This window comes from Cardiocondyla obscurior, linkage group LG29, assembly GCF_019399895.1.
Source record: "Cardiocondyla obscurior isolate alpha-2009 linkage group LG29, Cobs3.1, whole genome shotgun sequence".
In the NCBI taxonomy this organism is placed as follows: domain Eukaryota; kingdom Metazoa; phylum Arthropoda; class Insecta; order Hymenoptera; family Formicidae; genus Cardiocondyla; species Cardiocondyla obscurior.
The window spans coordinates 388,937-403,290 of NC_091892.1; positions in this window are offsets into that span (position 1 = coordinate 388,937).

Below are 14,354 nucleotides of genomic sequence, written 5' to 3' on the forward strand. Positions count from 1 at the left end.
CCTGAAAACTCGCAGTTGCAACTGCATTCTCCAATTGTGAACGTTGAGCGCGCGCACATACGGAAAAAGTTCGCAATTAGCGCTAATTACGCTTAAATGGTCGACAATTAATTCGCGCAATCTGGCCCTCAATCTCGGTCACGGTTACCGGGTTTTGCGAAATAGAGCAACGGCGCAGTTGCATTTCACTTGACTGATGACGTAGCGCAAAAAATATCAGCGACAATTTGACGCCTTTTGAATCATTTAGCTATCGTTACGCGGTTGATCAGTCGAAGTTAAAACGCTATCATTCGCGTGAATTCACTTCCCTTTTTCTTGCTAATTACATACAAATTACACGTTCTACCGTAAATTCTGCCTACAACGCAAGATATTACCTCGTCCTAGCGTTTCGTACATTTTAAAGTACAAAAGTTTTATAAAAATGTAAGTTACATTTAATAAAATATAATCCTACGATAATTTTTGATGACTATACTATTTTATTTTATTTGCAATTTATAGACGGCTATAGTTACGTAATTATATTTTCATTTATTATTGCATTTAGTTTGGACATACATAAAAGTGATATTACCCGGAAACTAACTCCGGCAGGTTAATTTTATATTTTTTTAAATTCATGGAAATGCATTGTAAATGATTTTCTTGCAAATATTTATACGTTTCAGTAACAGAACGCTTAATGTTCTTCGCTTAATGTTCTTCTCAATCAGCGAATACGCGCTTTGTATTCTAAAACGTTCCGGGATTGCATTTTGTGAATATGAAATCGTATTTCACGCTGGGCGAACATACGAAGGCAACGGTATTCGCGATGAAGGCAACGCTACATTACTCTTTATTCATATTCCGAGAAAGTTGCAATAACTTCAGCATCGTACGATAAATGAGAAGTTTTATCGAAGTTTGCGCTGCACTTGTGCGGATTGCACGCGTTCCGCGCGCGCCAAACTTCGATATTAACGCTAATTAAGGACGAGATTAATTTCGGTACAAGAACCGCCATCCGGTTGATAACTTACAAAAAGATAAGTTTAGTTAAGCTGATTTAATTGCACCGATAACTGGAACTAGAAAAAAAAAAAAAAAGAAACCCGTCTATGTAAGATACAACAGTATTTGGCACTGAAAATCACGGCATTGCAAGAAAGATACTTTTAATTATTATTAATTAAGTCATGCTACTGATTCAAAAATCCACGGACGAAACGTTACGACTGAATGACTATAATACGCTCGGCTCGTCAAGTCGTTTTGCATTTAACGCCAGTCCCGATTCACTTTTCTCTAATTAACGTGTTTCAATTTGCCGAGATAATGATTCCGCGCGTGGGAATGTTAAAGATAAATATGTATCGCGCAATGCGCTGCGTTAATTGACTAATCGCGTATTCGTAATCGCTTTTGTGACCAATGGCAAGAGTCGTATCGTTGCTATCGCTCTCCTTCGTCGCTACGTGCCAGAATTCGCGTTGAAACCATCGAAAGTCCCATTACGGAACTACGGCGTCATAATTATGGCGCGGCGGGTCGCATACGTGCCGCACGTACGTAGCATCCTGCCGTCGTTCGCATACTCAGCCGCGTGCACACGCACACGGGTACTCGTCACAGCTCGCAATGCAACGAGAAATTTAGTGCACGATAAGGTCGTTGCCATTAAAAGAGCGCTCGCAAAATTATAGCCGATTTTTGCGGGGAGATAGCTGAAGAATGTGAGTGGTAAATTTGAAGCTTAACCGTAGACTGCTCGCTTCGTGAAAAACGAGAGTTTTTTCATTTTTCCCAAATAAATGTGTGCTGAAATTTCGAATGTCACTATTTTTTTTGTTTTTTACTTTTTTTTCTATTTTTTTTGTTGCATTACTAGCTTTTTATTATTTATACGTGATGGTAAGTTTTTTGACAAAAGTCCCTGGGGGGATATGCGTTTTAATGTGCGTGCACATACTCGTCACGGCTTGCAACATAGCGTGAGAGTCGTATTACGATAACGTCGCCCGTGCGCAAAACGCTTGGGAAATTACGACCGATTTTTGAAAAGAGACATCAGAACGACAGAAGTGTAAAATTCGAAGGGCTTTGAAACTAAAGTGCAAAACTTGGCTGGAAAATAAAAGTAAAGCATAAACATTGCCGGTGGTTTTTCTCCCGCGGGATAGTCACCGCGGTGTTTTCAGAGAATACAATTTACGAGGCTGCATTCAACGCTCGGGGACGGCACGGGATATTCGGGATTCATCAGTGTAATGCGATCACAATGATTAAGGGCAGTGGAGTAGACGACGTTCGCAGCGTGAAAATGGACGGACGAAAGAGAGATGCGCCAGCGCGAGAAAGACGGCGCGAGAGGTTGTTGAAGCGGGGTCGAAATACACGGAAAAGCGTGGTGGCAGGTGGAGGAGACCCTTTCTCACCTGCATATTGTATGCCGTATGCTGCGAGTTTACTGCTCTGAATTATCACCGCACCTACCCTTCACCCTGTTACTCCCTCCCTCTCCTCCCGCGGTTGCTTTCACGGCGTGCCCTCGTTCCGCAAATCCTCCCTCTCCCTCCCCCACCGTTTGCCCGCTCGCGCGGTTGTGTATGCCAGGCACGAGACTAACGCATAAATTAACACTTTGCCCTCTTCATTCCGCCGGACCCGGAAATTCTTCGGGGCGCCGGTTGCGCTCAAATCCTGCCGTAATTAACCTTCAAGTTAACTCCGCGCGTCGCGGTTACCATTGTTATCGGGAATCTCGCGAATTAGGGCAATTCCAGGGCCCTCGATCGCCAAGAATTGCTGCGGGACTTCGAGTGCGAATTGCGCTGATAGATGGTACTCGACTTAATTTCGATTACTCCCGTACGGCCGCGTACGTAAAAACGCGCACGATGAAAAGATACATCCGATCCCAATTCCCGAACGTAATTAGATCTCTTTGCCAATCACAGTTAAGTTGATCTTAAGTATCTTCAACGTTTAATCTATTCGCGGATCGATTAGTGCGCTTTGAAATATAAAAGTGTCTTTAACAAAGGATAACGTAAGTAAAGTATCGATCAGATAAAGAATTAAGTCAGTAGAAAAACTGTTTACTGTTTAAGATAATCTCAAAATAATTAACGTCACTTTAATTATTTCTAAATCAGCCGCATTTACGAGCAGTATAAAGACCGTGATAATTGAAAAAAAAAAGAATGACGGCATAAACTTAACAGATCCCGCTGATTTGCTTCGCGACTTAAAAAGAAAATGCCTCCTCGGTTCTATTTCAACGTTGAGGTTTTTACCATACCGGGAGCGCAATGATGCGTTCCGACACGAGCGCGTAATTCCCGGTCGTGCTCAGTATCAGGACATGCGTAAAAAAAAAAAAAAATGAAGAGCGGCGGAGAAGGAGCTGGACCGGAAAGGATGCAGGCGGGCAAGGCGGGACGGTGCTTTCAACCGCATTGCAGAATTACCCGGCCAAGTTCCTGCTCGGAGAGCATAAAACAACCGCCAGCGGCTGCTGGCCGACACCAAATTTATGACGCGCTTATATGCCGAAATGGAAAAGCGCATGGAAGTCAGTCCCTTACCTAACTTTCCTGCCGGTCGAATCGTATCGCTTGATTTTATCGAAACTTCACGCGGCGACTGCGAATCGCAGGGATATAATATATGTATATGACGGTGAAACCCCTTTTTCATGCCTCGCTACGTAAATACTATCGTCTCTTAACACATTTGAATTTAAACTTTTTAATGAAAATACATTCATTAAATCCGTCATTTATAAAGAAATCGTATATACGCTACACTAATTTCTTTTTTAAATAAATACATTCTCTTTAAATTAATCATTAATAATTTATATTTAAATATTAAATATTCCGCGGCTCGGTAAAAATTTATTTTCTTCAAGTTTCTCTCCTTTAAGCTTTTAATTGTTAAATGTTATAATTGCGGGGACGAGGAACGTTGTGACAACGTGGGTTATCGCCGAAAAATCTACACCCTCGTTCCTTCCGGCGATCTCTTTTCGTTTCGCTAACAGATGCGGCGGAATTACGCGCGCCGCGCGCAGAATGACGTCGACGCGGACAGCTTCGTCGGTGCCGAAGAGAGAGTTCAGCCTTTGCCGAACAACCGGTCATGTTTCTGGCTTTGATGGCCTGCTATGGGCATCTATTCTTGCCAGCTACCTCGCCCCCTCCGCCCCCCAACCCTTCTCTCCTTATTTCACGTGCAATTGTAAGTGCTACTCCTCCGCGCCAGGAATCGCGGCCACGTTCGCGCCAGTTTCTCGGAGATGTAACTCCGTAGATCGTGACTGCGCGAATCCACCCGGGAGAGACATACATTCGCAGCTACGCCATTTCCATTGAAACTACCCCGATGGATGCGATGCCTTGAAACCGAGGGTCCAACATAACGTCAAGAACGTAACGCGGAAACTCGCGAGAAAAGCTACCTTTGGCATTTAAATATTAAAGCAACTTAAATTTATTTTGCAGGCACGCAAATTTTTATACGCTTCGAAACTTTGTATTTAAATATTTTTAACTAATTCCCCAAATAATTCTCAAATCTTTACATTAGTATTATAAACGTCGAGGTAGCTGCGTTTAACGAGATGCACGCTGTCGGTACCGATATCACGCTTTCGTCAGAAAGTTTACGTCAAAAACGCAGCCGTGAAATTTGTTCGGGGGATATAATCGAGGTGTAATGCGATTCACCTTGCGCGATCTATCATCCGCGTACATCCCGGAAACTTATCCCGACTAGATCAATCTGATTCATCAAGATGAATCCGCCGTCCGTTTCGCAACTTATGATTCGCGTGCCGGAAGAAATGGTGAATAAATCAAATCGCAAATGCGTTTGACGTGTGGTCAGATTGCGAAGTTTTCCGCAGAATTGCCCGCAGCTCGAGCACCATCGCCGGCGAGAAGACCATTCCGCTCCGTTCGCGCGACTCGATTGCACCGCGAAAGTTGTCGATACATCGTTTCTCTCAGCTGATTTGCGTTAACGTGAAAATTATCGCATTGCAAAACCAGGTTGTTGCGTTATGATGACGCGACGCGTTGTCGAGAAATTTAATTTCGCCCGATTACAGATCGCCGAAATAAGAACGATTCAACATGTGTTAATAACGCCCCGATGCATTGACCTATCTGATTATTTAATTATTGCTTAAATGTTAATTAAAATAATTATAAGCGATAAGGTTTTGAATTTAATTGTACAAAATATTTTTGTATTATATTAGAAGAAACGATGCGAGCGCATTATTACATTCAGGGATATTAGTTATATTAATATCTTTATGATAATTACAATTGAGTGATCTGTGACTGACGGCGTGTTGCCTATTCACTTACATTTGTAGCTCTCGGTTAGGTTAGGACAGGTTATTTTCCGTCCTTCCGTTCGTCCTTCCTTCCTTCCTTCCTTCCTTCCTTCCTCCCGTGGCAGCATTCTGGATTATCCTGACGTCTTGCAGCACTCAAAATCACTTGGCACTATATTACACTGCTCTGCTTTTTTTTTATAATCACTGTCACTGATCACGAATACTATCACTCGAGAGACGAACGCCCGAAGAACGACGGAGTCACCACTTGCGCTTCTGCGACGCCTAGTGATCGACGGAGGTAATCTTGGCTCTGATTTACTTTTATAAACCACTTTACATCACCACGTCGTAAGCCTTTAATTAACACGAACTCAATGACGATGCTTCGGGCGACAGATCGCAAAATTTTCTGATCATTCAGCGTATCGATCGGAAATTAAGCAGGTCCGAGTAGTCGCGTAATTAGTCATGTAATCCCACGGAGAATATGAGGAGAAGTTCGAGGGGACTGAATGAAGGAGGGATCCAAGACGGACTCGAGGGATTCGCGAATCCGGTCACGGTAGAAATTAATTTTCGATCGGTGGCGGCAGCGACGGAGGAGAGAATTTAATGGCACCCAGAAATCAGGAGTGATCGCGCTAATTTGAGTCCTCGTCCATCCAACTGTACTTTCTCGTATTCTGTAGGTAGTACACGGCCAAGATCGTTATAAGCACTTGTAAAGCAGTAATATACATAAATTAATTTAAACTAAATATAAAGGTACATATGTATATATCCCAGATAGAGAGAAAAAGAAAATTTACAACATCGAAATTGCGCGGAGAATATTTCGTATCGTTGCCAATTTCTTGTGTCGTGATCGAATATTTAATTTGAGTGTCGTGGATTATTATATATATTTTATATATATTTATATATTTATATATATATTTATTTGTATATATATTTCTTTTATAGTGAGATGTGGAATTTTTTCTTTAAACCTCAAAGTTTTTTCTTTGTCAGATGATGTTAACTCTCGCTTGGCGCGAAGCAAGCCAAGCGAAAGATCCAATCAGCCTCGGTTTCAAGAGGTAACAATAAAATCGAGATTCAGCTAATAACAAGCTATAGTTTGGTCAAGCAAAAGCGGCAGTGATATTGTCACGATCGGACATTAATGAATGGCTTCCGCGGATCGGCCGCGTGTAAGATGCTACCTACCATTTTTTCCCAGGCACCGGCAACTTTTCATTCTATCGTGTGCCGCGATGCATTCGAGATGCAGTACTCGATCGTATGCAATCGATGTGATCCTGTCGACCGACCCGACTAGGTACTTAATCAAAAATGCCTACAACGTTTTAGTTTCAAATTGCTTATAAATTCATACTCATTACGCTGCCATACAGCTATATTTGTATTTCGTCTAGTTCAAAGCACGTTAAATATTCATTTATCAGAAATACTTATTTTATTGTCGACGTTAATTTAACAAATACAACGAAAGACGAAAGTATTGAATTAAACGATATATAGTCATTGTCAGTGATAGAGTCATCACACATTGTTTTACTTTTTATTGTATAATTAATATAATTATATGATTTCGAATTAATTTCTTTCGTTACTTTGAGAATAACTTTATTTAGACTTTTATTAGAATTGAATGAGGAGGAAACGGGCGAGAAATAAAAGGAGAGTGTCAAAGCGTGGAAAAAAGGCGGAATCGATTACTCGCAAAAAGCCTGTCCTTCGTTAAGGAACCGCCTCATCGTCATCTTTATCCGTTTCGGCGGGCTCATACGTGAGTCGCATCACCTGCTGCAATTACGCTGACCTCGAAAAACTCGTTAATCTGGAAGATAATCAGCCCGCCGAAATGCAAGCTCGAACGCGCAGCCCCGGCTCGACGGAACCCATTAAGTTTCCATACGTGCGCGGAAAATTAGCAAGATAAATCCGCAATGCGTAGAAACGCTCGACGAAAAGAGCGAGAGTCACGATCGTAAATTGCAAATGCAATTGAAGTTGCATTTCTCGTATATAAGTCACCGGTGCGTAAATTGTCAATTTCTAGCAGTACAATCAGTGAGCTTTATTCGCTTCCACCGCCTACAATATTAATAAGCACGTAAAAAGTGTAATATAACTATATTTACTTACTCTTTAAAAATATATGTAAAAATCAAATTATAATTAGGAAAATTAATTTATGAACGTTGTAAATTTCCCATATACGTTTTCATACAAATAAGTGAAGTTTCAATGGAATTGAAAAGTGCATCTAGATTCTTTTGCAAATTGCTTTAACATACAGATTGTTTTACTGGGTAGATCTGTTATAGGCTTGCTACCACGACCGAGTATTAAGCGGAATTTCTCGGAAATTGAGGAAGCAGGTCGTACGCTTAGGATTACATACGGCCCGGCTAGATAATACAATAGTGGGCTCGGAAATCCCATATGGATTACTCTGAGAATGATGGACTCGGTTGACTTTTGTCACTTCCAAGCGATTACCTCGTCGAAATTTCTGCGCTGCGTCGAGTAAGGTGCATCCACAGGACCTTTCGGCATTCGCCGCGTAATGAACGTTTACCGAGTAATTATTATGTGCCTACTGTGTAATTAAGAAAAACGTATGAGCTGCATTAGCTCTTTTTAGGCTACTCTCGGTAAGGTCTGTTTTTTTTTTTTTTTTTTTTTTTTTTTTGACTCGATTAGATTAGCGATTTTCTGTTCAGCATGCAAATGCACACTATGAAACTTAACGCAAATTTAACGCGTTTGTTTAAAAATAGAGAGAGATTTTTGTGCAAAGATTACTTGGTTTAAGTTCCATTTAAATCATGTACTTTAGTTCTTTTTTATAATAATTTTGTGTAAACCTTGTGTAAAACTAAGAATAAAAATATCAATCAAGAAATTTTTTTGTAATTACGTATGTAAAAAATTATACGTTTTTTCACGTATATCTTTTAGTGCTTATTCAATAATTTATATTGGTTCTCGATAAACTAAATTAATAGATATTTCCGGATTTGATAATAATTTATGCTATTAATATTATGGAATTATTTTCAATGTTATGGTAAATAACTTGATATTTTAACATACAAATAAATTAATTTACTGATTAATTAATTAACTTACGTATATTAATTAGAATTTACTACACGATACTGCTATTCGATTTATCATATTTAAAACACTTTATATTACAGATTAATATTATTAACTGCCCTCCAATTTCAAGTATTATAATTGTATTGCATATTCCTTTATTACATCTGTATACCTGTGTGTAATATAAGTATTTAAAAAACAATTATTGTTAACACGAGCTTTACACGTACGTATATATATTATTTGTTGCTTTTTCGTGAAAAAACTTGTTCTCGAGCAACGGCAATGTTGCTACTTATTCCGAAAGATTAACTCTGCAAGAAGTCTTGCGAGTGGAATCTTGATCCTCTGAGTAAAAACGAACCGGCCAGTCTGGACCAAGAGCTACGCCGGAGTATGGACGAGCTCTTCGAGACGGAATTGAAGGAACGAAGAACCGATGAAACAAAATTGCCTGCGATGTACGATAAACGTAGATAGGGTGGATCGCGAGCTGGGTTAGGTCCCCGACCTCGTTAAGACACAATAAAATTGCACGGCGTAAAAAAAGGCCGCAAGGCAGAGATTGCTCCGAGCGATCTCCTAATCAAGCTCCCGCTATCACGCCACCCTTGTCCTTTTTCCTATTTTTTATTTTTTTTTCTTTCTTTCTTACCAGCAATTTAGATACTTATTATTGCTCGTAGTGCCAGCTTCGATCCCAATCGAGCCAAAGTCCAATCGCGATATCAGCAACGATGTTATTTGGCAACAATTTCTACTTTAAAAGATACGAACTTAAATTTTCCAAAAAGTGTTTTAACTTGATTTAAATGCATCTTTAAATTTTAATTATGATTATTTATATTGAGACTGTATTGCTATATATTATATTTAATATTATGAAGCACGTGCTATTTATTTTTATTTCTTTCTCAAAGAAAACCGTTTAACAATTAATAAATTTTGATAATAAATTTTAAAGGTATGTATCTTATCTGGTCATTTTAATACCTTTGACTTCATTATTCACATTAATCACATTTACATCATTAAGTGTACAGTTTATATACATTCAAATATTAATTATATTCATTTCTTTCAATTAATTAAGTAAACTACAAGTACGTAATCTAATCAGCAAGTACAACGTGTCCACCACTTAAAACATCTTGATACGCACAACTGAGTATTCGGTATAATTTAATGTCGATATAAGAGTCAAAATGTTCGACAAAATATTCGGCATAGAAACTCTATGGAAAGGTAAGAACATAAACAATGTCTCGCTCGACCTCGTTGTTGTTATTCCCGCATTTCTCAGTCGCTGAACGGGTAATGTACTTGCACGCATGAAGCACGTACAGCGAACAGCGCCAGCGGTGAGAGCCGCATGCGCGGCGCTGGGCCGTCTTCCCACTCGCTGCAGTTCCTTCTACCAGTCCCCTGCCGGGTTCTGACTACGTATCATCTCTGCGTTGGACGCTCCGTCTTTTGAGGTTAGTCTCATCCACATTTATACGTGCTATGTTACATTCGAGTCCCCGGGTCGTCACGTAGTCGCGAGTGAATAATTGCGTAGTTCGGTCAAGCTCCAAGTGACCTGATCGACGATAAATGTAAACGCTGCCGACCTTGGAAAATTCGCGACGCGGCCGGCTGTACAATCAGTGTTAGAAGGAGAGTGAATCGTCGATCAGGTCGGTCGGAGCTCGTTCGGAGTGTTCGCTCGAAGATGTTATCTACGGGAATCGCGACATACTCGAGTTTAAAGATATGCGGAGCGAGCGAGCGATGACGAGGAATCGGGAATATGGGCCGTGTCTCGCACGGTGCGGGGGGAAGTCAAGGCTCGCGCGCGCGGGGCAAGGGGATCGCCAGACACAAGATGGCCGACTTTCAGATCGCCGTGCGGCAGTCGGGGCAAGGGGAGACGGAAAGTAGGTCAAACGGGACCTACGACAACTGCGTGCGTGATCTACAATCGTCTTGGTGGTGAACAGGACTCGCGCGCGCAGTGCCCAGCTGTTTTCTCGCGCTGGCACGATGTCCAACGACATTGCCAATGATGCAGCTAGCGGGTCTTAATACGCGCGGAATATTTTATACGCAGATGGTGCGTACTATTATATTTTTGTATTCCTACATTTAATTAATCAAACAAAACTTTGTAATGTTTCAGGTGAAGATTCAGAATAGAAAAGGACGTGCCGCACGCCGAAAATAATAAATACGAACCGCCGCCGGTTCGTCGGGCCGTTTTCGGGTTGCCGAGCAGTAGTATTCGGGCGGATTTTGCTAATCGAACTTTATAATCGCGAGTGTTGGACAATTACAAGCGAAAGTGTTAAGTAAATTATTCGGGCGCGTTCGCGAGTTTCTAACACGCGGAATGATGACTACACGTCCCAACTGAGAGGAGGAGCAGGCCCGGGAAAGGGCATCATGCGCCGACAGGGCATCTTTTAGGTAACATTAATTTTCCTATATAAAAAATTAACTGACAAAATTAATAAATCGCCCTTTGCTCAAAAATCAAAAAAATTTCCTTTAACCTATACGCGATTTATGTATTTATTTTGCCTTTTTCGAACGATTTAAGGATACGGAGTGTATTTAAGAAAAGCTTCGCACGCTGTAATTATATATATGGGACATTTCGAGGGTTAATTCGGCAGACAATTGCGTACGCGCGGAACGCGCGTAATCGCGATCCGGAGTACCCGCGGTCGCGTATCGGTGCGTTCTAATTTGTCCGGCTGCAGCTGGCGGAATTGCGTGGCCATAATCGCGTATGAATGCGTGCAGTCGCATGCATCGCGTGAGTAGCCGCGTTTCGTATCGCGCACGTAGCGGATTCCGGCGCGTGATCACGTCCGCAGAATAGGATTTTCACGAGGCGCACGAATTCTCTTCGCTATGAAAACGCCCGGCGCGTATCTGGCCGAATTGCGTCACACGTCAGAATGTCTTGCGAGCCTGGACGTGAAATTTTTAGAAACATTTCCGGTTACTTGGAATATCGCCCGGATAAAAAGAAATAAATTCATATACACCCAAGTCTAATTACAAACGTTTATATCTAATTACGAAGTCGACACGATGCAACGTGTTTTGCCGACATTATATTGTAAATATTTATTAATTAATTATTAGAATAATCAATACCGCGTGTAATATGTGTGGTATGCAAAATCACAAATTCTCAAATTTGATATCATATACGTATATGTATATTATAAAACACGTGTAATTAATCTGAAATCTGGGAATGCCAACTGCTTTTATATCTTTTTTTACATTTTTTTTTTCGTCTTTTAATTAATTTATTCCAAGAGTTTTCGTTTCTCTGAGATTTAAAATCACTTTTAAGTATAGAGACAACATTTATTAAGAACTCACGGTATTGTTGACACTACGACAGACAATGACGACACGTTACATAAAGTTTTAGTTGCTTTATTTTTCGGTGCAATGCGGTTTTCATCTAGATTTCTCAATTAGAAAAATCCAATAATGGCGCAACTGTTTGAAGTGCGCCGGACAACGATGAATTCTCAATATTGCACAAAGCAATTTTTATCTTGTATATTTAACTCTCGCTAGTGCATCTACATTATCGTCTTCTCCAAAAAAAAATTTATTAGAGTGCCGTAATAATCAAATAATTATTTGTTTACTAGTATAAATTCAATTTTTTATAAATTAAAATTTTCTTTATATAATTAATGTGCTGGAAAGGTGTAAGAAATACAAAACAGAATGCATTGTAATAAATTTGTTAAATACAATGGCAGTAATGAAGATAAATTACATTGTGTGATATCATTGTAATTATAAGTCACACCGATATTTTTGTAAATTACTGCGATATATAATTTCAAGATATATCATTTCTTATCGTATAAGTAACAAAAAAAAAAACGGGAAATATAATAGCAGTAGTAGTACTTATTTACGGTGTTATTTTAAATTATAATATCTAAACATGGTATGATAAATTAGTTTTCTTTATTTCTTCATAAATAAATTTATACATTTTATTAAAAAATGTTTAATTCATATTTGGCAAAAAAAAAAAAAAAAAAACGGAATAATTCACGCGTGATAATATATAAGCCATGGTTTCCGAATTTAGAATTTTTACTTTTACCATGATCTGTATTTTAAAGTCTACCTTCTCGACTAAGTTAAACCTCTGTTTTGTATTCGTCTAAAGTTCGCTCGAAAAATTCTATCTTATTACCTCGTCACGAGTGGCTTTACCGGCGCTTCTTATAAATTGAATTTTGGGAAGACTTTAATGTACCCAAACATAAACGCAGGTCACTTAAAAGTAACAGGCTTCCATGCGCATTTTAATTCCCTGACGTATATTTCCAATTATATTTCAACTTATAAGACATGGATATTTAGTTTCCTCGTGTTAATCAGAGAAATATATGAATTTTGATTTAAAAGTTTAGCAATTTTTAAGTTTATCACTTGACAAAAAGTTGCGGGGCTCAGCAAACAGTATTAACATAATGCGATCCGCTTATTTGGAAAGTGGTGTAAGTTTAGTTTTGAAACATTATGCATTTTAATGAGAAACGGGATATAAACCCGTGCGATATATCGATTTCAACAAGTTCCTCGAAATTGGACTTACACCGCTTTCATGATACTCATATCACTCACGGAGACTCATATCAAACTGTAGTAAGAGAGTTTATGCAGCACCGCCGAAGCTACAACGACATTCTGAGACAGCATTATATTGTGTGAGAACGGAATAGTAATACAAATCCGTTGTAGAAATTACGAGGTAACTCTATTTCGGTAGTTCTAGACGCTCGATAATGTAGCCGTGACTTTTCAGTTACATGAAATGTTATCCAAGTAAAATGTGGAAAGCTAAAGAATAAATACGTAAACAATCGTCTCGTAATATATTGTTACGTCCGGAGGCCTCCACAATATGCATATTTCTTTTTTTTTGGCTTCTTTTCATTTCAATATTTTTCTTTTCTTTCATCTAAATTAATCACTTTGATGTATCGGCGTACCATTATCGTTACCTAGCACCGGTGATTGTCGCGCGGTCGATACATCGTGATGTACCGATTATTATACCGATCGGCCGCCCGACGCATCACCCGGTGCTCACGCCCGTGCTCATGCTCTCGATCACGCCCGCGTACACGTGAACATCACGTACTTAAGACACTACCTAGTTATAATTTTGCAATTAAAAGAGCAGCGATAAATTGGGCGCCATACAGCAAAGCCAAACGCAAAAGGATTTAAAGAGAAACTTAAAACATCTACTAAATGATTCAATTTAACAATAAAACGAACGAGAGAAAGGAAAAATAGGCTGTACGCCTTTTTAATAAACAAACACTAATAAACCAAAAAGGCATTATACCCAGACACTCTAAAGAAGCAATTACGAAAACTCAAAACCCAAAAACAACGAAGATTTAACGATTAAATGAGAAAATTAAAATTAGATATGCGTGCAATGCGGAAGTAAAACTAGGTATGAAAAAACAAGACTCTCATTTAATGGTTAAACAAAATAGTTAGGCGCGAGCGACCCACGCCAGCGAAATCACGACCATATAAAAGGGATAAAGACATTATCGAAGTTGCAAAATCAAATGTTTAAATTATCGAAAAATCGAAATCCCTCGCAAAGGAATTTCGCGGGGCAAAGGGAGAATCCTTGCTCCCCTCGCCCTCGGAGCCTAACATCTATCCATATAAAAGCCGCGAATTTTCGGACCTGGTATCGCATTATCGTCTCAACGATCTCCGACGGCGAAGACCACCAGGAAGCGCAGAATTGTACGAGCAAAGGAATTAAAAGCAGTCAGAAGTACAAAACTCTCACGTCGCTTGGATTTAAACCTTAAGGGCTGAAAGCGCGCTTCTC